The 27,345-nt window shown below is 35.4% G+C and overlaps 1 pseudogene; it reads right to left on the reverse strand.

The window, feature by feature from the left end:
• LOC124885797 overlaps positions 1–27,071 on the reverse strand; it is a 48,699-nt pseudogene extending 21,628 nt beyond the window's left edge.
• Positions 27,072–27,345: the final 274 nt, after the last annotated feature.

The following is a 27,345-nucleotide window of genomic DNA, read 5'->3' on the forward strand; positions in this document are numbered from 1 at the left end:
AGCAAACTCTTCCTACTTTATGGGCTCTACATCTACACCCCTGTCTACCTTTCACTAGTTAAACCACGTATAGGATACATCTTGTAGCTGATAGATAGATAATTAAGTACTCTCACTAGAATTCACTCCCATGATATCTGTGAATTTTTGTACCTGATCAAGAAATTCCTGGGGGTCCTTATCTGACTTAGACCCAGTAAATGATGGAGGGTTCATTCGGGTAAAGTTCTGGATCTTGGAAGCAGTAGTATTGACCACTTGGTTGGATGGAATAGCTACTGGTATTTCATTTTGGGCTTCCACAAAATGATTTAAGGTGGTAAAAGTTGCTCTGAACTTTGCATGGGAGACATGCTCGCCTAAAGGATCTTGATATATGGGATGAGGGGCTGACTAATCTCCTGTTCCTCTTCCTTGAGTCCTCTTTGGAGACATATTCTAAAAGTAAATGAGAAACTAGGATTTTAAAGAGAGTGTAAATGGAGCTCATACTCACTCTCATGCCATGAATACTGAAAGAAAGGAAACTATTCCTAAAACATCTCGTAGTCTCATGTCCATAAGTGTGGCGCGCAACACACCTATGCATAAGATCTACTATATGAGGCTTTCAAACTTCATAGAACTCTGTTGAACCTTAGGCTCTGATATCAAGTTTGTAATGCCCTGATTCTGTACCCCGGATGCTATACGGTGCTCAAAATTCAAAGGACCATAAGCTAACCCATGACCGACCTGTTGCAATAACTGAGTAATAAATATTATAATTATGCAAAAATAGGCAGAAACATATTCCATAAGTATCAAATATTTAAAAAAATCTTAATGTAATATCAAAATACCAAAAATAAATATAAGTACTAAAAAACTAAACAACTATCTGAATATACCCTAGTCTGAAAAAGCCTCTAACTGTCTGAACTATGGAGTTGATGGGACAAGCCCTAAACAAACTCCATCTACTAAAATAAACCTGAAGTACTGTAAATAATAAGCATGTCCTCGAACTATGAGGCCTCACTGCTCTGAAAGCTGAGAATCTGAACTGCTAAGGGTGCTCTAGAACCCGTGCATCTGCACCTATGATATAACACATCATAGAGCAAAGAAAAGCATCCGTCAGTGCTTTGAATGTACTGGTATGCTCAGTGAGGTAGGATAAAATGCATGGGTTCATATGCATGAACAATAATAATTGGATAACATTAGTATGATTGAGTCAGAGTACAAACATGAACACATAGACTAAATGAGATCGTGCTAATACTGAGTATCGAATTGAAATACTAATAACCAATATCTGGGTTTATGAAAATTATATTACTGATTATATGACTGATTGTACCTGACAGTTCTGAGTATTATGGAACAATACTGAGTTTTGCTCTGAGCTGAGTGACCATGTTTGATAGTCCTGAATCTGTAAAATTGAACTAAGTTCTATACTGACATTGAGAATGGAATTGAGACTGCGGGAGGTAATTATTTAACCGACATGCCTCTTCTCTAGTTGATTTGGGGTCCAACTTATAACCCCAGTTGGAAAGGTATCAATACTATACCATGAGTAAAGACAAGTAAGTTAACCCTCTCTGACAGAAAGCTCTTCCGACAACCCTCACTGGTAGGATAACTCGGATGAAAAGTATCAACCCTTATAATATCTTGCATGAAGATATCTCAACCTATACTGGATAGTAGTTCTGAAACACAAGGATTGCTTATAAGGATCACGCCCTCTACTGGCAGGTGAGTCCCCATCCTTGGGTTCACTCGATGCTGAATCCTACTCCCAACTGAATAGACACTAAACTGATTTCTAGTCTGTACTTGGCTGGACTAAGATGTTACTGAGATTAATATTTATCTAAACTAACTAAGTCTACTTAGTTCGATTGACTGATGGAATACTACTAGATTCTGTTAGTTGACTGAGTTTACTAAGGTCTGAACTGAATATTCAATTAGACATGACTAATATGGATTCTACTAAGTTTTTCCTGAATTCTATAACTGACTGAGAGTACTACTTATTGTGTCATCACTGAGACTCTTCTTTGACTGGCTGTGGCTATAGGTAATTAGCTAAATTATTGGGTACAAGTACCACCAGGACTCGATAGCATAAATTAAGAGACATGGCATAACATGAAACATGTAAACTGTGAACTTGATCATCATTCATACATAGAGGTATTTTAACAAACACTTGCATGATATAACTTGCAAATAAGTTAACTTGACATGATTTCATTATCTTAATAATTCACATGGACACTTTATCAAGAACTTGGTGAGCATAGAATATGCACATAGTATTGGACAACAAGTGAGCACCCTAATTCATCTCTAATTTCACAAGTCAAGGGGTTTTCATGGATTCATATAAATCTACACATATAATGATCAATGTCACATGAGATATATATATAATCATGAATTAGGAACTTAATACAAATAGAAATCATGGATACACTTTAATTCCAACCATAGAAATCATAAATCAATTACTTGAAGTTCAAAAGAGATTCTTGGACTCCAAGGATGGAAGGAACCCTTGGATGAACACTTCACATACCTTAGTTAAGGAATTTATGAAAATTGATGGGATAATTCTTGATATTTGAATCTTGAATTGAAAATCCGAAGGTTTATTCTTAAGAGATTTTGAGAGAAAGTGAGTATACTTTTGTGAATTAGGGCTGAATTTCGTGTTTTGGGGCGTTGAAGGTTGGGATAAAACACCCAAATACCCCAAGGATGCGGTCTTTTAAATGACTAAAAATTGTACCATTGACGTGCAGACCGACGTCCCACATCATTAGCATCAATGCGATAGAAAATGCATCGCGTCGAGTCTACATTGACTCATTAAAAATTGACACTGGGAGTTGGGGTAAACACTTATAATGTGATAGTCAACCCGTTGCACCAAGATCGTGTTCATTCACTATTTTAGGTTTCGAAAGAAGCTTCAAACGAAGTCTAAAAAATCTAAAACTTGTAAACACCTACAAATATTCCTGATCATAAATCAACCTAAACATCCATATTTAATGAATGTAAAGGTCGTGAAATAATATTTCCAACTTTCGTAGGTTAAAATAACACTAAGTTTGAGTTCTTAGCTAAAATATTTTAAGTCCGGGAGCCCTTGACAGGCCTAAAGGACTGAATTAAGCTTAGGATTTTACGGGGTCTTACAAGTACAATAGAACCCCCCAAGTAAACATATTAATGAACAAATTTTGGGGTACATGGGACTCTCCCAAGAAAATTTAATAATGGAACACTTGTGGGGTACATGGGACTCCCCTAAGTTAACTTGGTAAATGGGTACACGAGAATCTCTTTAACTTGAAAGGTTTGGCTAAGGAAAATAATTGCAAGTTATAGTTGCTATGATAATACCACTATTAATATCCTTGGTTAATAATAAATAGAGTAATGAATTGGTTTGTTAGAAATGGTTTTAATTAGACAATAAATAGTGGGATGTGATAGCTAATAGTGAAGATGGGAATTCAATAAATGAACACTAAAAACTCATATTTGCTGATATAAGGGGTTTATCATGGAGACTATATATGATACTATAAGGTACGTAGGAATTCTTTAAGTACACTATACATATGTATCATGGAGAGATAAAGGTACTTAGAAATCTCCTACTCTTGTGGTATCTCTGATTCGTGTGGCTACACACATTGAGACCTTTTTAGGGGGTTACACTGGACCCATATAGCCTGTGAGTGGTTAAGGATGGTTTAACTACATATACCCAAGTTAGTGGTTTTTAAATGCATATTATACCTAGTTTCCTTTCCCTGTATGGTTATATATATATGTATGTTTTGTATGCATATGGATGGTTTACATGGTTTTGCTGGATAACATTATTTTATCGTTTTATGAGTTCATGCTAGTATTCACCTTCTAACCTATCCTCGAGAAGATGTATCCCCATGCGATGTAAGAATTAGCCATCCTATTTCTCCTGCATAGTGACCAAACTTAGAGATCAACTTTTAGATTGAAGAGCTGAGCTTCCATCTTTTCAGAAGTCTCCATTTCATATTTTGGATATTTTTCATATACTTTGGTTATTTTATGGATATTGGTTTTGTGAATGGTTGGGGACATGTCCCAATCAGATATTAGTTTTCTTTTGGTTAGAGACTTTTGTGAAATTATTATGGGTTGGTATAAGCGGGATCGGTATTGGTGTCATCCTTGGTATTGATATTGGTATTGGGGCTGATATCATTGGACTTAATTTCTTATTGTTCCATCTTATTTTATTTTAGGATTATATATTAATATTATGGAACTCATATGGTTATGGTTCTAAATTATGGTTTGGTTGATATTGGTTATCGATTGGGTATCGAATAGTTGGACTTATTTGGGTGGTCATGGATATAGACCTATCCTAGAGTCTTAGATTATGTAATGACGCTATCTTTTTATATGTTCAGAATTCATCCAACTCGGGATATGAATTGGTCTGTTGGGTTGGGTAGCGAGGGTGTTCTCCAGTCCCGGTTGGACTTGGGGTACCCATTACGACAAGGCCCTAGTTCGGTTTGTGTCAAATGGACATCAACACCATAAGAAAATTTAAAGGATGCTCAAAAATGGTGCTCACCATCAAAACTAAATCTGGATTGCTAACTAGAAATGAGGTCGCGTGTTAGCTGCTGGAATATATTCTTCACTCAAGAAAACAAAGTACAAGTAGCATCAATACAACAAGTACGGGTAAGCTTCATAGGACAACTAACTTAATAATGTACAAGTAACTAATCCAATCAAGTATCAAAGAAATAAAAAAAACTCATAAATCAAGAAATCAACAATAAACACATCATACAATTATATCTCACAAGGTAACTTTCATAAGCTTTTGTACGTAGTCATTATCATAAAAAAACTCATCATTACATAAAATCATCATAAAGAAACTCAAAATATATGAATGAGTGCATCATCTTTTTCTTTTTTTAACCTCATCATAAAAATTATATCATACTAATATGGTATCCGACCCTTATCATATCATCATTATTCCCATACCTGTGTGATACCTAACCCTTCATCACTTATCAACATCCCAATGAAAATGAAATGAAATGCAATCAACAATTCAAAAATCACGTTAGAAAGAAATCATAGGAGAATAATTCACAAACTATTACAAATCCAAGAATGTCTAAGTGCTACAACAAGACCATAGCTTATCGCAATTCCTTGCTTAGAGCCACCTTTGAACCATATTCTTTCCCACTCATTCTTGTTCAATATGTTCATGATGTATGCAACAGCAAGAATACACAACCATTTTGATAATTCATTATCTTTTAACCACTAAGGATCATCACCCAATAATTTTAGCCATTAACTCACCCTATTTAATCATTATAGGGCCTTCTATCATTTAAACCCCATGAACCCTACTAGAATTAGAATAAGCAATCATAATCCTAGTTCCATTAGTATTTTTCAACACCCTAGGATCATTCTTTACTAAAATTATACATATTTTTATACTTCTCATCAGATTCAATAAACTAAGGTTAAACCCTAAATCCTAGCATTAATATATTTGTAGTAATTTTCTAAGGTTAAAGGAAGTGAATTCAAGTCTAGAATGTAATTATTTACCTCCAAAGATGAAAAACTTTGAAACCCCACTAAAATTGCCTTCCCTAGAGCTTCCTTGTAGTTTATAAAAAGTTAGGAAATGAAAATATTTTATGTTTTTAAAACTGTCAAGCTAATGAGTGTTGCTGTTGTAATGGATAATTACTGATGCAACAGTTTACAGCTCAAATTGGGGTTCACTGTGGTCCCTTCTTTTTCCACTGCACTGACATACTGCTACTGCAATTACTTTTGTTTTTGTAGCATCTGAGGTAGAACCTTGGTACCCCCTCCTCAATTTTCCTTATTTTACAATACACTTCTTAAGTTATGACATCATGAACTAACCCTCTCATAGTAAACTCTTTAACCAGAGTTTGATAACTTTATTTTACGTGTTAAAAGCTGCTACAATTTCCTAAAGGTGTTGTCTATCTAATTATTACATCAAGAACCACCAACGATACATATTAATGCCAAATTTTAATTGATTACAACACCCTCTAAAACCAACTAATATTAGACTAGCCCTGATTCCTCAAAATCTAATCAACGAAAGTCTACATAAGATGTTTACCCTATTTTTATATGTAACAATGATCTAGGTCATTACATACAACTTCTAGGGTAATGTGATACTATGGTTACAAAAATAGAACTATCCTATCAGAATATCACTAGAAAGATCAGCAGGCAATGAAGGTCCAAAATAAGTAAAATATATAGGACTAAACTCTTGTTGGTACTTAAATTTCTACATAGAGTGGCTTTGTTGTACATCATGAAACTTTATGTTAACACACCTCTCGACATCCATTGGTTAATCTTTACATTCGTTGATGCTATTTTGAGAAAATAGCAAAAAGGGGACAACAATTGGAACTCCCTTGTTTTTTTTTGTCCCTTAGAAATTTCCTAATCTTTAAGCTTACTACCTTTATTACTAAATGACCATATGAGTCATATGGTGTCTTTATGGGTTAGGTGACCCTAGTCGTAGGGTGTCTAGTAGATGGTGTTTGGGTTTTTTATCTTATTTACGACTTGGTTATATGAGTCATTAAGGGTGATGACGAGTTGTTAGGACAAAAATTAACCAATTCATTAACTTAGTGTATTTAATTTTCTCTGAGTACAAGTATCTCACTAAGAGCCATGACGATAGGTTATGAGTCGTGTGGTTAAGTCATAGGTTTTCTAGTGTTTGACCTATTTGAGTATTGTATTAGTTATGACTAGACCCTATGAGTTATTAGGTCAGGCTACGAGTGGGATCATAGAGTTATAAGGTGGACACTGTATAGGTTTCCAACTCACTGTAGAGGATACGACTTAAGGCTATGAGTCATTTGATTTGGTGACAAGTCTATGGGTTGACTCGTAACCAAAGATAGTTTTTTTTTTTCAGATTTTAAGTTGAGGATATTTTGGACATTTCCCACTTTAAGTCACTGTGATACCATGACTTCAAACCTTCTTTGGGACTTTATTAACTCATCATTCCTAATAAAATACTCCCACATTCTATCTTAAACTATCTGTTTAAGCTAAGTCTAGGGTTTTAAAGAAAGTGGTCATCTAGGATTCTAAGAGTGTAATCTCTTCAAAATTTCTTGGTATTTCAGGAATGTTACTCTTCCCTCGTTATTATTTTACTAAAATCACATGTTTTAATAAATGGCTTGTACGGTATTGAAATAAAGAGTTGTGTGATGTAGTGATGAGTCAATGGGTCGACCGTAACCAAAGATTGTTTTTTTACAAATTTTAAGTTAAGGGTAATCTGGACATTTCCCACTTTAAGTCCGTGTGATACCATGACATAAACCTTCTTTGGGACTTTATTAACACATCATTCCCAATAAAATACTCCCACATTCTCTCTCAAACTCTCTGCTCAAGCTAAGGCTAGAGTTTCAAAGAAAGTGGTCATATAGATGCCATCTCTTCCAAATTTCTTGGTATTTCAGGGATGTTACTCTTCTCTAATTTTTATTTTACTAAAATCACATGTTTTAATAAATGGCTTTGATGGTATTGTTATACTATTGAAATAAAGGTTGGGTTGTTTGAACGCCTAATGTTGAATGATGTTTTCTCATTGTTTAATTATGGTTTTCCAAATTTTCACTACGGGTTTGAACATGTGGGTGCATGGGTATTGTGGTAGAACTTAATAATGGTAACTTTCTCTAAATTTGTGACTTTTGAAATATTTATGATCCCAACCTTGTACTATAAAATTGGTTTGTAGTTATGAGAATGGTGGGAATTTGAATTAGGGGTACAATGGAATCCTAAAGTGTTTGGTTTGACTTATTTTGTGAAACAAATACATGTTGTAAATGATTAAATGATTAAGCACGGTTTTGAAAACCTTTTAGGGTATAATGAAATCCCCTAAGTAAATGAATTATGAAAACCTTTTGGAGTACATGAGAATTCCCCAAGTGATATTAATAACAAAGTTTGTGGGGTGCATGGGAATCCCCTAGTGTTGTCTAATGACCTTGTTTCCAAACTATAGTCAGTAAGATGATACCTCTTAATAATGCCTTAATAATTATCTCCTGGAACTGGTCGTTTGGTTATATGTTAAATATTCTAATTGAGTAATAATGGGATTATGATAGCTAACCATCAAGGTGTGGGTCTAAAGGACGGACACTAGGAACTAATATTTGCCAACATGAGGGTTTGTCTTGTTGACCATATGCTTGTGGGGTACATAGAAATCCCCCAAGCCTATATTTGTATATATATATCATGGAGGGTGAAGGGTACAAGGGGATCCCCGACTATCTATGGTATCTCCAGTTCATATGACTATATGCACTGGGGCCCGTTTAAGGGGTACATTGGACTAATATATCCTGCTTGTGGATTTGTGACATTAAAGGTACATAATCCAGGTAAAGGTTCTAAATGCATGCCAAACCTTGTTCCCTATCTCGGCACAATATCTATAAGTATGTATATATATATATGCATATGCATTTGTATGTGGTTACTTGCATTGGTTTGATATGGTTTTGAATTGATGGCATTATGTTATCTTTATACCTGAGTTAAATGCTTAGCATTCACCCCGCTAACCATCTTTAGGCGTTGTATCCTTAGACGATGTAGGAACCAACCATACTTCTACTCTTTCTTCACAGTGACATAGTAATTTAGGGATGACTTTTGAGTCAGACTAAAGCGGCAAGCGTCCATATTCTAGAAGACCCTATTTCGTGCTATCAACTTCCTTATATCATTTTTATTTCTTTGGTTTTGGTTTTGGCTATGGTCAGGGGAACATACCGACTGGATATTCATTAATTCTTATTAGATGCTTTGTTGAACTACTATAGGCAAGGACGGTGTTGACATTGGTATTAGCAATAGTATTGGTATTGGCATTCTGATCAGTAGTAGATAGCCATTTGGTTGTGGATGTTTGGTTTTGGTTATACACTTATTTTAATGTCCTTAAATTAATGTTATCTTATCTTGTTATATTTTTAAAATTCAACCGACATGGGGTGTAGGGAGGTTAATAGTTTGGGTATTGGAGGTGGTCTCCAATCTTAGTTGGACTTGATATACTCGACACAACTAGGCCTTGGTTTGGTTCATCCCATATTGGTATCAGAGCAAGGTTCATGGTCAATTGGGCGTCCATAAAGCTATGTTGAGTAGAGTCTCTTTTAAGGATGTGTAGCATACCACACTCATAAGGGAGAGGCTACAAGGCATTTAGGAATGTTTCTCTTTCTTCTATTCTATTTTCAGGCTGTAGAGTCTAAAGTCCTAAAATCTTCTCTAATTCTCATTTGTTCTCTTTTTAGATCATGCCTCCCAGTTGATTTGAAGCTCACAGAAACTCCTATATCCCACCTGAGGATAATATTGTTTGGACACATCCTACTTATGGGGTCCAGACTTGGTCTAGGGGTCCAGTTCTTGCTCTCTTTTTTGGAGTTCTACTGGTCCCCTTCATTCCTTCTTAAGCTCCTAAAGCTGATTTGATGAATGTTGAGTTTTGTCAATCCATATGTTGACTCATTTTGTAGCTTCTCTATCTGAGCGTGGTGCTTCTATTACTCCAGCTTCAGAGGCCACATGGGTTGTCTATTTTATGAGGTTGAACTCTTCGACCTTTACTCGAGTTAAGGGCAAGGAGGATCCTCAAAGTTTCCTTAATGAGATGGAAAATATCTTCCATGTAATACATGTCACTAATGTGGAGGGCGTGGAGTTTGTTACCTATAAATTAAAAAATGTGTCATACCAGTGGTATGAGGAATAGGACCAGTAAAGGGGTGGCGATGCTGATTCAGCCCCGTGAGATGATTTTTCTAATGCTTTACTAGACCATTTTTTTCTGAAGGGTTGAGAGAGTTGAAGTAGGATGAGTTTTTTAATTAGAAGTAAGGAAAGATGTCAGTTAAGGAATTTGCCTTGAATTTCACTAGTTATCTTAGTATGCTCGGGGTCTTTAGTACAACGGCTAGAATGAGAAAGTTTGCTTCAGGGTTGTTTTGAGACTTGATTTTTAAGAGTAAGGCTTCCTTATATATAAGAACATAGATATCTTCAGGTTAGTTGTGTACATATAACAAGTTAAGGAAAAGAAGTAGAAGAAGGAGGATTTAGGGAGAGGCAGAGCAAGAAGTTTAGATTTTTTGAGTATGGCGATGGACAACAACATAGTGGCGGGGATGGTGAAAAGTGGTCGAAGAGGAAGTGGGTCAATTTTGGTTCCTTCTCGATCGCTAGTGCTCCCTACCCAAAGTCATATAGTGACAAGCATTTTTAGGGGAGAAATGGTTCTAGGGCATAGGGTGCTTAATCTCAGGCTAGTGGGGATGAATTAGCTTCATCATATCCTTCTGTAGATTTTATAGTCGAAAGCATTAGAGTTTCTGTGACGTGGAAAGGGATAAGTGCTTTAGGTACGATCAATTAAGGAATATTCTTAGAAACTATCTAGTAGCCAAGGTTGTTTCTGGGTCAAACAAGGTTTTGATTGCCTTTTCATTAGCTGTGGCACCATAGGGTGCCGCATCTGGCTCCGACACTGGTCAAAATTGACTCTGTGCTCTCACTACCCTTTAGGAGTCTGAGGCATCACCTAATGTCATTACTGGTATGTTAAAACTCTTTTCCCATAATGTGTATTGTTTACTTGATCTGGGGTCTACTCTTTCTTATCTGTACATTTTAGTTTCGATACCGAGTGCAGTTTAGACCCCTTTTCTATTTCTACCCTGGTAGGCAACTCTGTGATTGCTCGAAGAGTCTATAGGGGTTGTGTGGTATCTGTGGGTAGTCAGAAGACTTTAGTGGATCTATTTAAATTAGACATGGTTCATTTCAATGTCATATTAGGGATGACTATGTCATACTCATGCAATGCTTCTTTAGATTGTTGGACCCGTAAGGTCATTTTTAAATTCCCTAATAAGTTGGTCATTATGTTGGAATATAGTTCTCTAGTGCCTATGAGGAGGTTCATATCATATCTTAGATCCTAGAAGTTAATCTCCAAGGGGTGTCTCTAGCATCTGAGCTAGGTTAAAGATTCTAACTTGGAGGATCCTTCTTTACATTGTGTCCCGGTGGTGAATGAATTTCCTGAGGTCTTTCCTATGACCTTCCCAGTGTCCCTCCCAATAGAGAGATTGATTTTGGGATTGATCTTGTTTGGACACTCGTTCTATATTTATTGCCCCATATAGAATGGCTCAAAATTAGTTAAAGAAGCTTAAGGAGCAATTAAAGGATCTTTTACGCAAGGGTTTCGTCCGTCCTAGTGTGTCTCTGTGGGGTGCACCGGTATTGTTCGTGTGTAAAAAGGATGGGTCCCTAAGGATGTGTATTGATTACCAATAATTAAATATGGTAATTGTAAAGAATAAATTCCCTCTTCCAAGAATAGATGACTTATTTGATCAGCTTCAGGGTGCTAAGTTCTTTTCCAATATTTATCTTTGATCTGAGTATTATTAGTTAAATATTAGGGAGAAGATATCCCTAAGACTACCTTCCGTATCCAAAATAGGTATTTTGAGTTCTTGGTTATGTCTTTTGGGTTGACTAATGCCCCGGTAGCATTCATAGAATTGATAAACAGGGTCTTCTATTAATTTCTAGATTTATTCATCATCGTATTCATAAATGATATTTTGGTATACTCAAAGAGTGAGGTGGATCACATCGATCACCTCCGCATAGTACTGCAGACCCTAAAAGATCAGTAGTTGTATGCCAAATTTTCAAAATGTGAATTCTGGTTGAATGTTATAAATTTTTTGGGTTATGTCATTTCTCGTGAAGGGGTCATACTGGATCTACCAAAGGTTGCAGTGGTTAAGAAGTGGCCTTGACCAATGACTCTAACTGATATTCAAAGCTTTTTGGGTTTGCTAGTTAGTATAGGAGATTGGTGGAGAGTTTTTTTACTATAGTTGCTCCGTTGACTAAGTCAACTCAGAAGAAGTTAAATTTCTTGTGGTCCAATGCTTGTGAGGGTAGTTTTGAGAAGTTAAAGGATAAAATAACTTCAACTCTGGTCTTGAATTTGCCTTAAGGCACTGATAATTTTGTGGTCTATTGTGATGCGTCCCGTGTTGGGCTCAATTGAATTATGATGCAGAATGGCAAAGTGATAGCTTATGCCTACAAACTGTTGAAGGTACATAAGAAGAATTATTTGACTCATGACTTTGAGTTATTGTCTATGGTATTTGCATTAAAAATCTTGTGTCGTTATTCATATAAAGTGCATATCAATATCTTTTAAGATCATAAGAGCCTGCGATATGTGTTCGCCAGAAAAATCTTGACCTCAAGCAAAGAAAATGGCTTAAGCTGCTCAAGGATTTTCATATGAGTCTTCACTACCATCTAAGTAAAGCTAACTTGATTGATGATGCTATTAGTAGGTGATCCATAGGGTGTCTAGATCATATGGATGAGGGAAAATGAGAATTGGTAAAGGACATTCACCATTTGGCTTACCTTGGAGTTCGTCTCTTTGACTTGAAAGATCGTGGTATATTTGTTCAATATGTGGTGAAGTCATCAATTGGTGCTGAGGTGAAAGAGAAAAAAGTATTAGATCCTATCTTAATGCAAATTAAGGGTGATATAGGTAGACATAAAGCGGTGGCCTTTGAGGTTAGTGGTGATGGTACCTTGTGGTGCCAAGGGATATTATATGTTCCCGATGTAGATGGATTGTAAGAAAGGATCTTGTCTGAAGCTTATGATTCACGTTACACCATTCATCTTGGTTCGATAAAGATGTATCATGATCTTAAGGAAATATATTGGTGTAACAATATAAAGTAAGATATGGCATATTTTGTGGCTAAATAAATGGTGTGTCCATAGGTGAAGGTTGAGCATTTGCAAGCCAAAGGGTTGTGTCAAGAAATTGAGTTGCATGTATGGAATCGGGAAGTGATCAATATGGATTTCATTACCGCTCTTCCTCATTCCCAGAATTAGTTTGATTCAATTTGGGTCATCGTGGATAGGATGACAAAGTTTCTCACTTTTTGCCAGTAATGACAAATTTCTCGATGGAAGATTATGCCAAATTGTTTATTGAGGAAATTGTAAAGTTGCATGGGGCATCTATTTCTATCATGTTCGACTGTGGTGCTCAGTTCTCATCATACTTTTGGCGGTCATTTTATAGAGGTTTATGGACTAAAGTGAGTCTTAGTATGACTTTCCACTCGCAGTTAGATGGACAAGTAGAAGGGACTATTTAGACATTAGAGGATATGCTTTGAGATTGTGTGATTAACTATGGTGGTAGTTAGGTTGAATATTTTCCTCTTATAGAGTTTATGTATAATAGTAGCTACCATTCTAGCATTGGGATGGTTCCATTTGAGGCCTTGTACAGCAGGAGGTGTAGGTCTCTATTAGATGGTTCAAGGTTGTTGAGGTAGAGATGTTTGGACAAAATTTTGTTCACCAATCCATGGAGAAGGTGAAGGAGATTTGGGATAGGCTTAAAGCCATCCAACGTCTCCAAAATTCCTATAAAAATGTAAGGAATTGGAAGTTAGAGATTGGGGATAGGGTATTCTTAAATGTATCTCCTATGAAGAAGGTAATGCAGTTTGGGAAGAAGGGAAAGCTCAGTCCCTGGTATATGGGTCCTTATTTGGTCTTAAAGAGGGTCGGTAATGTTGTATATGAATTGGAGTTGCCCCTAGCTTGATCTCCGTTCACCCGGTGTTCCATGTGTCTATATTGAGGAAGTGTGTGGGTGATCTATCGCTGATTTATCTAATCAAGGATATTGGTATTTCAGATTTCTTGTCTTATGAGGAATTCCCTATTGAGATTTTGGATCGGCAAGTTCGTCCATTTTGAATGAAGGACGTAGCTTCAATTAAGATTCTATGGAGGAACCACAAGGTTGAAGAGACTACTTAGGAAGCTGAAGAGGACATGAAGTCCAAGTATCAATTCTTTCTTTTTGCTCTGAAAGATCATGCGTAGGGTATGTGTTATTCTTAAAATCTTTGTTTTCTGACTTTGTTAAATAAAAGATTGATTTCCTTGGCATCTTTGTTTTCTAACTTGGTTAAAGGTAAGAGTAGAGATGTTTGGGGTTTAATCGTACTAGTCACTGCCTTTTCCCATCATTTGAGGACAAATGATCTAAGTGGGGGAGAATTGAAATACCCCAAATTTTTGGCCCTTGTAAACTTCCTAAGCTTTGAGCTCACTGCCTTAATTATGACTTAACCATACAAGTCATATGGTGTCTTAACGGGATAGGTGACCCTAGTCGTAGGGTGTTCAGTGGATGGTGGTTGGGTTTTTTGTCTTGGTTATAACTTGGTAATAAGAGTCATTAAGGGTGGTGATAAGTCGTTAGGACAAACCTTAACCAAATCAGTAACTTAGTGGGTTGACTTTGCTCTAAGTATGAGTAGCTCACAAGGAGCTGTGAGGACAGGTTGTGAGTTGTGAGGTGAAGTCATAGGTTGTCCAATGTCTGACATATTTGGGTGTTGTGTTGGTTATGACTAGACCCTACTAGTTGTTGGGTCAGGTTGCGAGTGGTATTATGGAGTCGTAATTTTGATAGTGTATAGGTGTCCAACTCACTATCTAGGATATGATTCAAGGCTATGAGTCATGTGATATGGTGATGAGTCAATAGGTTAACTCGTAACAAAAGATAATTTTTTTATAACTTTTAAGTTGAGGGTATTCAAGACATTTCCCACTTTAAGTCCCTTTGATACCATGACTTAATACCTTCCTTGGGACTTCATTAACATATCATCCCTAATAAAACACTCCCACATTCTCTCTCAAACTCTCTGTTCAAACTAAGGCTAGGGTTTCAAAGAAAGTGGTCATTTAGGGTTCTAAGGGTGCAATCTCTTCCAAATTTCTTAGTATTTCAAGCATGTTACTCTTCCCTCATTGTTATTTTATGAAAATCACATATTTTAATAAATGGCTTTCATGGTATTGTTATCGTTTTAAAATAAATGTTGGGGTTCTTTGAATGTTTAATATTGAATGATGTTTTCCCATGGTTAATTATGGTTTTCCATGTTTTAATTATGGTTTTGAACATATGGGTGCACGGGTATGGTGGTGGAACTTGATAATGGTAACTTTCTCTACACTTGTGACTTTTGAAGTGGTTATAACACCAATCTTGTACTATAAAATTAGTTTGTAGTTATGAGAAAGGTGGGATAGGGGTACAATGGAATCCCCAAAGTGTTTGATTGGACTTATTTCTTGAAACTAATGCATAGTGTAATTGATTAATGGTTAAGGATGGTTTTGAAAACCTTATGGGGTACAATAGAATCCCCTTAGTGAATGAATTATGAAAACCTTGTGGGGTGCATGGGAATTCCCTAAGTGATTTTAATATGGGAGTTTGCAAGGTACATGGGAATCCCCTAAGCGCTGGCTAATGACATTATTTGCAAACTATAGTTGGTATAATGATACCTCTTAAAAATGCCTTAATAATTGACTCTTAGAATTGGTGGTTTTGTTATGTGCTAAATATTTTAACTGGGCAATAATGGGTATTGTGATAGCTAGCTGTAAAGGTGTGAGTCCAAAGGATGGATACTGGAAACTCCTAGTTGCTGACATGAGGGTTGGACTTGGTGACCATCTGCTTGTGGGGTACATAGGAATCCCCCAAGTCTATACTTGTATATATGTATCATGGAGGGCGAAGGGTACAAGGGAATCCCCAGATATTTATGATATCTTAGGTTCGTGCAGCTACGCACACTGGGCCCGTTCATAGTGTAACACTGGACCCATATAGCCTGTGGGTGGATTTATGATGGTAAAGCTACACAATGCAGGTAAATATTTTAAATTTATGCTTAACTTTGTTCCCTATCCCGATAGGGTATATATGTATATGTATTTGCATGTGGTTATTTGCATTGGTTTGATTTCGTTTTGAATTGATAGCATTATTTTATCTTTATCCCTGAGTTACATTCTAGAGTTCACCTCGCTAACCATCTTCGGGTTCTGTATCCCCCCGCGATGCAGGAACCGATAATATTTCTACTCCTCCTTCTCAGTGACTTGGTGATTCGGGGATAGCTTTTGAGTCAGACTAAATTGTGAACTTCCATATTCTGGAAGACCCCATTTCATGCTATGGACTTTCTTATAGTATCATTTTTATTTCTTTAGTTTTTGTTTTGGCTATGGTCGAGGGCATGTCCCGCCTGGATATTCTTTTATTCTGGTAGAGGCTTTGTTGGACTACTATGGGCATGGGCGATGTCGGTATTAGTATTAGCATTAGTATTGGTTTTGGCATTGGGATCAGTAGTGGACGACCATTTGGTTTTGGATGTCTAATTTTGGTTATAGACTCATTTTAATATCTTTAAATTAATGTTATCTTATCTTGTTATATGTTCAGAATTTATCCGACATGGGGTGTAGAGCAGTTAATGATTTGGGTGTTGGTGGTGGTCTCCGGTCCTAGTTGGACTTGAGATACCCGACATAACTAGGTCTTGGTTCGGGTCGTGTCAACAAAATTCTATATCGGGGTTGCCATAGTAAAATATACTATAGAGGGGAAAATCCTAACAAAATCTCTATAAGATGAGGATTTTATCCCAAAATCTCCTACTGTATGAGTGACTATCTTGCCTAACCTTTGAAATTGAGATACTTCTCTCTCTTATTCCTTATTTAGGTCCTGCCCGTAGCTTGGAAGAAAACTACCTATGCTAAATAGAGCAAAAAGATCAACATGATTGAAGAAGTAAAGATGACTCAAAAAATGGAGAGGCCAAAGGGGGAAATAGGGGTGCACTTACAACCCTTTAATTAGAAGGAATTCACGTAAGCTGGGGACATGTTCAATTAGATGAGAATGACATTCTTTTTGACTTTTTATTTGCGAACAAACTTCTACCTTAGCTAAATGTAAACCTTGACCAGAAAATAGTCTTTCCTAATCTATCTCATTGTATTATTGAAAGAATATAGGCTCCTTCTTGAAAAGATACCACTAATTTACCTTCCTTATGTCTCAAATATGATTAATCCGGCAAAGTGGGTAAAGAATTACCTAGACTTTGTAGTTCTGCTTAGTATCACCTACTATGATAATAATCCTAAAGACTAGGATTATAGACCAGGTGACTTGACATATTGCTTATTATCTAGTTCCCTTGTGTAGGTATAAGACTTCCTTATTCTAGGTTATTTGGTATGCATTTTGTTATGGACTTCTACCAATTTAATATTGATAACAATGAGAATCTTCAAGTTGAACTAGCTTTTGGGTTACTGAAAACCTCTTTACCTTCAATGTAGTACATGTTTTTGAAGTAGGAAAAACCTCTGCCTTAATAAAACTTGTGTAACCCAAAGCTACAAACCAAAGGAGAGATTCTATGTCGCAATCAATAGAAAGAATATGAAATAGATCCACTTTATTTATCATAATAAATTCTATTTGGTTGATACACTGTTGTCAATGTAAATATTGAATATAAAAAAAAAATATTTCAAAAGAAATTTCATAAGAGAAGAAGATAAGATAAAGAAGGAATTGATAAAGATGGTTGGAAAGTTCAATACCTTCTTAATCGAGAAACTATCCTTGCTTGTACTTCTCATTATTTATAAGATTGGGTTTGTATGAAGTGTACTGATTGTTCAATCTATGCTTTGCATGAACATCTCAATCTCCAAAATAAAATAAATGAGGGGAATTAATGAGACGAGTGTTCTTGAACAGAAAATCATAGTGGAAAAAGAGTGAGAAGAATTCTCAAGTTGAGATATTAGAAAGTGCAAAACCAATGGGTGTGGAAGCTGCTACAATTGTTTCAGCATGATCTATTGTTGGTATTGGAAACTTCCTTTGTTTCTTGATTTTTTTTGTGGCACAAAATTCATCATTGGAAAAACTATTATTTAGTTAATCCATTTTGGTTGTTGCTCTAACTGAAACTATTGCATCATTTGCCCCAATGATGGCCTTTTTAATCTCGTTCATATTCCAATTTCATTAGAAATTATTTAGGGTAGGTCAATAAGAAGGAAAGGATGCCTGTGTTTAGACTAACTGGACGAGAAGGTTTGTTAGGTTCCTACTATGATAAAAGATTATTTACTAGTAGAAGGAAGATAGCTGGGAGTGAGGAGATTGAGAACAAAGAAGGCTCTAGTGTTGGGTTGTCTTCTTGGTCCCATTTTAAACATAGTAAGAAGATTGCCTGCTGGTAAAGACATAAACATTGTTCTTATACGATCCAAGTTGATCAAATAATCAAAACCTTCCCCAATAAATATAGGATTCATCGTATGCAAATTTGTAAGCAAAGTTGATTAACAAGTATGGTGTACTTTATCTCACATGGAAAGGTAAGTATCAACTAGATGCCTTAGAGGCACCACATATTGCACCATTGGAAATAATGTTTTTAGTGACCTAACCTTAAGGGGGTCGTAGATTAAGTTCTGGGGTAAGGTTAGGAGTCTTGCATCCCTTCAAAGCTCTCTTATAGAAAAAAGTTTAGTAGAACTGCCAGGTTATTGGAAATGACCAAAGAATAAAAACATTGCACATAGTGATAAACTTTACTAGTACTCTAAGATAAATATGGTACTATCTGGCAAAGCAGGTTTAACATATGCTCTTGGTCCAAGATTTTTCTATTATTTCTAGATATTTTTATGCCTAGTATTGAAGGAGAAAGATTAGATACACCTTATCTGCTATTTGAAATATTAATTAAGGTTAGGTACAATAGACTAGAATTCCATAATAGAAAACTTTTTGTACACCAGCCCTTACCATTAGTGTATGTATACGTGCTTTTAGCATTCTATAAGTTATAAATTCCCCCTTAAGTTCTTTTGTCGAAATTCAGAGGATAGATTATTTAGAAGCCATAAAAGCAATCCCAAGAACCTTTGATCGCCGGTGCACATTCAAACGAGAGTATAATATAAGTGAGGGTGTGCCCCCTTTTGTTAGCAACAAAAAGTTAGCAGTCCAGGTAGCTCTCTTTCAAGTCCTCATAGGCCGAGTCGAAAAAAAGCCAAAGCTATTTAGTGGTGAATAAGTGGATCAAAAAATCCTTCCAACTATCGGTTGTAGTCATTAAATGTCATAAAATATAGAAATGTAGTGGTGGTTGTCTAGCTATAACCTTTAGTTTATTCTGGCCTCAATAAGAAGGAAATGCAAGTACTCTTCCTTGCTCACATTCTCTACTAGGATGTCCATTCCTTTATGAATTCCATAGGTAATCCGTCAGAGACAGGGACTTACAATATACTGTTATAGTGGGTATATTTTTATACTTGTGTTATTGCTACTAAAATCTATTTCACATCTTTTAGAATAACACAACGAGTCCACTTATAGAAGCTAACAATGCTGACCGAATGGGGCAAGCTGGATACGTTTTTTGGCCCTGACCACTATAGTAAGAACCATTAAAGTTAGTCGTATTGTGGGACATCTTGGATAATGCATTATCTTGACCAACCTGCTTAACCCCCTCAAGCTTCTTTACATAATTAGCCACATCATTGGAACTCTTACCTATAGAACTCATGTGAACAGACAATACCTGAATATTAGTGTTCAAACCATTAACAAACAACCAGATCCTCTCCTCCTTATTGCCTAATAGATGGGTAGAAAATCGGGAAAGAGCAGGGAACCAAGCCTCTTAAGCTGCAACTGGCATACTTCCCTGCTCAAGATCAAGAAAATCACCTTTCTTGTGGTTATAAAGAGTCTGGGGCACATACTTCTCAAAAAATATGGTATTAAACTACGCCCAAGTCAAAGGAGTTAATGTCATTGACCAACACTCTACATACGCTCTCCACCACTACTTGACATTGCCCAGCAGTTGGGACGTCACAAACTCAACACAATATCATTGTACAATCCCAACTTGTGAAGCCTCTCAAAACAATCAATGATAAACTCAAAATTAACCTCAGTATCAGCACTATGAAATGAAGGAGGTTTTACTTTCAAAACTTAGTTAGCAACTCATGCTCAGAACCAGTCATGATAGGAACAGTTATGACAAGGAAAGACATTTATCACCAAAGCCTCACCCATTTTGGGAGCGAAAGGGGTAGTGGGATAAACTCCTGGTACTTGGAAAGTCGGCATAGTAGGAGTGGCTCTAGTGTTATCCAACCCACTCAAAAAAACCAAAACATGTTGAATGGCCTTAAAAGACATCGTAAGAAGGGTTGAACCTCAAGTTGGTGCAGCCACCTCCTCCTCCATATTATCCTCATCTCCTAATTTAGCTTTCTCAAAATGATCTTATATTGAGGAATAATATTGACCTCTTATGAATCTGATCAGTTGTTGCTTGAGCTTCACCCTTGGTGGGTGTTGCTCTCCTCCTTCCCCTTTCTCTGTCTTATCTCAGGGTAATTGATTCCACAGCTGGAAATGCTGGTGCTGGGGTTGCTTCTCTCATTCCATCCTCTTTATTGTTCATCATCTATAGAAAAGAAAATAAAGAAAGTAAGAAACCAATTTGGATTGCCATATACCAATTGGAATCAAGTTATAGCATTAAAGAAGAAAGAAAGGATAGCCTCTTGAATAAAAGTATAGAAGTCTCTTTGCTATTTTACAAAAATCTACTGGAACCATTTTTGCACAATGAGATCAACGTAACTAAGGCTCATATACCAACTTTGTCACAACTCAAACCAGCCGTGAGTGGAACCCACAGTAATTCTCCGGTGGGAGAACCAACTAACCCAAAATAATAACCAGTACTTAGCTAAAAATAGGCAACTAATCCAATGTCATTAACCCGAAATGATATCCATTGCTGATATAAACATAATTACAAATATAATTGTAGAAATACCGTACTTAATGAAATCTGCCTAGAACTTGAATGTCAATTGTACCAAAACTACTGATAAATGTCAAAGGGAATGCAACCCTGAAAGCTAACATTGTATCAAAGTTCAGAACAAAGAACTTAAAATAGTAACAAAAGAATTCATGGTAGCTTGAAAGATGCAGATCACCCTTGAATTTGATCAATGTTGGAGATCACAACTAAGGTCTCAAAAAACTCACTGGAATATACTCTCTACTTAACAAAAGGAAAATCAAATAGAGTATCAGTACACAACAAATAATGGTGTACTAATAGGGTTATCAGCCAACACAAAATGAGAAATATGAACACATAACCATAACATAGTATGATAAGACAACCATGAACACATGACATGCAACCATACCTCAATCTTATGAAACTTGATCTTATTCAACAGCATCATGGACTTAAGTTGATATGAGTGAAAATGGATAGTAAAAAAATCCAAGTTAAATACATCAACCAAACTCTAAGTCAATAACTATGAGTCAATAATTACATAAATCATGTTTCAGTTACGAAAGTAGACAAAAAACATAGAGTTATATCACAACTCTCAATCACCCCAGACCACTCAAGGATATATAAATAAACAATAATGGAAATTAGCATCCATCCTGGTCTATAATTTACAAAAAAAACATTCATCCCAATTTTCACAAGAAACCACCTTTGGTGGTTAAACTCATAGACCCGGTTCAATTAGGGAACCAATATAATAATGAAACATAAAATTCCTTCTTCACTCAAGAAACCAACATAATCAAAAAAATATATAATCCCTGCTTCACTAAGAGAACTAACATAACCAATAAAATATATAATTACCAATTTATTTAAGGAACTACGGCACTCACTTTTACCTTGTACATATAAGCTAAGGGTCTTATGTCTATGCCTACTAGCTATGACCTACAAGGGATGAGCTCTTGTCTATCTACTAAATTCCAAATATCAAGTGTCTTCCAACCTTATACCAACCAAATCCCGTGAAGATTTTCAGATGTCGGCATCTCGCAATAATAACAGATATCACAATAATCATAACCACTATTATAACATAACAACACTTGTAAAATCCAACAAGATTTAAATATAAGTTCATTGAATGCAATAAGCACTTGGGAGATGAAACATTCATTTACTTTCCTTTAACATACACTATGCAAGCTATATGAAGAAATAGTTATCATGCACACACAAAAAAAGTTAGATTTAACTACATTAAACCATCACCTAACTCAATTTAAGTCTTTCCTAGTAATAGATACAAGATAGACAGGTCGACCACAGGTGCCATAACATCCTTCTCCACTTGTATAACTCGTCTTTCCAAGTTACCCCAACTAGACATAAGCAAATGCTCTATTGAACCTGAGTTTTCCTTTTCTGGCTTCCTTAGCTTTATTGTGGACTAAAAATAAGAATAGCACACATAATCAATAAAATAACCTATAATGTCAATCATTACAACCTAAATGAACCTCCAGGCCAAATTAATGATCATTCACCCGTTCTAAAGTATTCCTACCATTAATTCACCGTGAAAATACCAATTTCATGATTACTTTAGTGAATTAATGTAACGCAAGAGTAAACTAATGATTAACTACTAAAATCCATGGGTTTTACACCTAACTTATTAGTTTGAAACAAAAAATTCACTAATTCAAGCTTGAACCCTCCCCCAAAACCCATAAAATAGTGATTCAAAGGTTAATTAATCAAAAAACTAGTTAATGGGGATGAAATATTTACCTTTAAAGACTCTGTCAATAAAAAACTAATAATCTACTAAATCACTTAAGCCCTTCCCCAAAAATGAGTTTAGAATAATAAAATATTTTTGGAAAAATTCTTTAATATTAGAAATTTACCCTGCTATATGTGCTAAGTTATAACAGCGACATTGCTATTACTGGATCTATCACAATAGCGGGATTGAACGGGTTTGACTTTTGCTATAGCGAGACTTTTTCCATTGTAGCACATGTTTCTATAGAGACATTCCACACAATACAATGGGACTGGTGAGTCAAAAACTAATAAAAGCTCCCAATTTTACCTTTTTGGCATTGCACCCTTAACCCATGACATCCTAAACTAACCCCTTTACGTCAAATTTGATATCGGAAGTTCTACTTACTCATATTTACTTTGGAAAAATCCTATGGATTCCTTATTATCTTACAAACATGAAATTAAGCTAAACTTTATTAAATTTACCCAATCCATTCCTGAATTGTCCTAGACCATACCTCGCTCTAATTTTGTTCAAGCTTAGTCTAACCTAAAATTTTCTAACTCCAAATTTGAGGAAAATCTTAACCTAAACTTGATCAGATCTTCTATATATTCGATTGACCCTAAAGCTAGGAAGACTGCCCTACCTTTGACTGAGAGTGTCTTCGCCAAGAAACTCTTCTTGTGTACTTGACTTATAGGCTTGACGCCCATTTCCTCTAGGCTAGTTCATTCCCGGAAAAGAAAACTAGTTGAATTAGCGAGGATCCTTAAGAAAGCGGGTGCCATTCTATCAGCTTCGTCCCAATGGATATCTCTTCTCTCAAATAGCAACCTAAGGAATCTCTCTTTCCACATGAGGTTTGAGGGATAAGGTCTTCTGGAAACCTTTTGAAGTGGGCAAACCAATAATGAAAAGGTCATTATAATAGTAGGAATAGCATAAATAGAGGACGTGGTTGGTGGGGGAGGAAGTCTAGTAGTGCCCTGGTGAGCTATTTATAATTCTTCTCTCCTATTTTTCTCTTTCTCTCTTAAATACGTTTAACCTTAACACTCTTCTTTACAACATTGTTGTAGGTAGTATTTATTTTTGGTAAGTGTTGTAGGTAGTATTAAATGCAAATAGGTCCTCTTAATTCTATGAAATGGTTAAATTGAATGCTTACAAGTTCTTTAATTTCCAATTAAACCTTTTAAGGGTCGTTTGGTAGCCGATTATAGTTAGACCAACAACAAACGTTTACAAAAATTCCATTTAGACACTTAAACATAAGCATGTTCCTATTGAACATAATACCATACACAACTTTGTGACAATAAGTTGACTTGGCATTTCATAAATGGCGCACATATAATTAACTGTATGATGTGAAATATAACATTCCACATATTAAAATATTATTCCACATGCATTGCTTAACTTATCCATATTGTTGCTTCACCACCCTCGTCACTTAAACCCAGTGATAATATTTTGTTCTCTACCTAATTTGCATAGCCACAGGGGAGGCCATGAAATTAGGGAAGGCCATGAAATTAACTTATATATGGATTAGTGATGTTGAGTTTAATTATTCATCTATTTACTTATTTCGCTCTCTGTCCTGAATATCATAATATATAGATTCTTTCATAACTTATACTTATATTAGTTATGCAAGTTTCTCAATTATAAATCAAAACAACAATAACAACAAACCCAGTGTATTCATGGTTAGAAAGAAAATATCATATATGAATAACTTACCTACTAAGAACTAAAAAACATAGTATTACTTATGTATGATTTACTACATGCAGAAGTTATTTCCAAACCAGCTACCAAACAACCCCATACTTTTAAAGTTTAAATGTTGAAGAAATTAATTACAATTCAAACAACCAATAACCCTACTGATGGTCCATTTTGATATTACCAAAATACAATCAGCCCTTTCTTTTTGCCTAATAACAAATTTAACTCGCTATAGTAAAACAGATAGAGCCATTTTTCCTCTTGAGAGAGCCTTCTCTAAATCATGTTATCCATGAAATACCTAAAATTAGTAAACCAAACTACCAAAGTAATCTTTACAAAGATAATTAATATAAGGAGCTACATTTAAATATCTACTTTACCTCTCCATTAGCTACCACCACCATCTCCTTTCTTACTGTCGACATTATTCGATGAAACTTTCTAATCCCCTAAATTAAAAATTATAAAAACTACTTCATAGAAAACATAGAAAATTAAGGAAAAACTATTACTCCCACTGTTTCAATTCATGTGTCACTTTTTAATTTTTGAGAGTAACACAGTTTAAGTTTGACCATAAATTTAAACACAAATTTTTCATAATTTTTAAAATAAAATTATATATTTTTAAATTATGTAAAAGGTTCTATAACTCAAAATTATTGACAATTTAAATATTTAAAAGATATATTAAAAATCATGGTCAAAGATAAACTAGTTTGAATCTCAAAATCTGAGAGGCGACACATAAATTGGGATGAAGGGAATACTTTCCACTAAATACAAATATTTCAAGAAATTAATGAGACAGTACATTATACGCTAAGTTGAGCAAGCTATTCACGTTCAGTGTCGCACCTATATCGAATTCTCTAAAATTACAGTACTTTTGGAGAATCCAATGCATACTCATTGACATTTTTAAAGAGTCTGAATAATATTGATTATATACAAAAAAAATTATTAATTTTTACTAAATACAAATATTTTAAGAAATTAATGTGACATTGCATTACATTCTAAGTTGCACAGATTCTACACCTTCAATATCGCATCCATGTCAGATTCTCCAAAATACACTACTTTTAAAGAATCCAACACCCACCTCTTGATAGTCTTGAAGAGTTCGAGAAACATAGGTTATATGTACTTGAAAAGGCTATAATTTGATGAAGCTTAGTGGGAAAATCATCAATGGAAAATCAAGCTTAGTAGTGCCCCCATGTAGTGCCCCCATGAGCTCCTATGTACTTCTTCTCTCTTCTTTTCTTCCCTTTCTCTTCCATTTTTTCTTTTCTCTGAAATACAATTAACCCTATCACTCTTCCCTACAACATTAAAGTCTACAACATTAAATGTGAATAGGTTCTCTTAATTCTTTAAAATACTTAAATAGGATACTTACAAGTTCTTAAATTATTAATTAATCCTTTTAAGGTTGGTTATAGTTAGGCCAAACAAAAACTTGTACAAAAAATACATTTAGATACTTAAACTTAGGTATGTTTTAACTAAACACAATACCATATACAATTTTATCACAACAATCTTACTTGACATTTCATAAATGACACACACGTATTTGATTGTATAACATGAAAAATTATATTCTACATATTAAAAATATTATTCCATATACACTAATTAACTCATCCATACCACTTCTTCACCATCATCATCAGTTAGATCCAGTAATAATATTCCGTTCTCTAAGTAATTTGCATAGCCACTAGGTGTAGACACCTAATTTTGTCCTTCCCCGAAATTATTTTTTACCAATTTTACCCTCTTCTCACCACATAACCTACCCCATATAATTATTCCCCACTAGAAGACAAAATAACAAACTCCCTAATAAATTAAAAACCCCTTCCTATCAAATTATGACACCTCACTATCCCATACCCCTACCATTCAACCCTACCCCCATATTTCTTTCCCAAGAAGAAAGCAAAAAAATACAAAAATAGACATCTCACAAATAGAAAGACCTCTTTACAGGCTTAATCAAAGGCTGGATTGTTCTGGACTATCTGCTTCAGTATAGACCTCTTTATGCATATGTTGTCCAAAGCATGGAAGATGGCCTGCTGGATGTAGCCTATCTATGAGAAAATTATGGATTTGAACATCTCCTCCACAATCATCATTGAGTGGCCTACTAGCATCTTTGGCACTAATGATACAAAGTCTTGCTTTAGGCTGGGATCTCTGCCCAAATCAAAGTAGATCTTCGCCATCTTTTAGAAGTAGATATCAATGACATTTTTGTCGAACAATAGGCAATTTATCTTGAAGAATAGTCGTTAGAGCTTTTCTTATCTCTGGCCTACATCTCCATAAAATACCTCATGCAGGATCCTGATATTGAAGGCAAAGTTCTGCGATGTTAGATAAGTGTTTTTATTGGAAATTCCAAGAGCATTCTGCCAATCTTTGAATATTCTAGAGAATCTATATGTGAACTTCGAGAGTATCATGTATTTCACCCGTTCAACCAGATTCTTTGTCGCCATCTAAGTATAAGGTCTTGGATTCTCTAGAACCAAGCTGAAATCTTGATGTCATCGAGAGTGAATGTATGAAATCTGATTCCTATGAATTTTTTGTTGACGTAACTAGATTTTGCCTTCTTTCTGGGATAAGATCTCCCATCATCCCTTCTTGGTCGTCAACAACTTTAGAGATCTCTGGTTTATTTGAGTGGTGCATGTATATTGATGGATAGTCATCTTCTGGAGATTTAATTAAGGATTTAGGATTGTCCTAAACATATTCCCATGAATTAAT

This window comes from Capsicum annuum, chromosome 7, assembly GCF_002878395.1.
Source record: "Capsicum annuum cultivar UCD-10X-F1 chromosome 7, UCD10Xv1.1, whole genome shotgun sequence".
Lineage (NCBI taxonomy): Eukaryota > Viridiplantae > Streptophyta > Magnoliopsida > Solanales > Solanaceae > Capsicum > Capsicum annuum.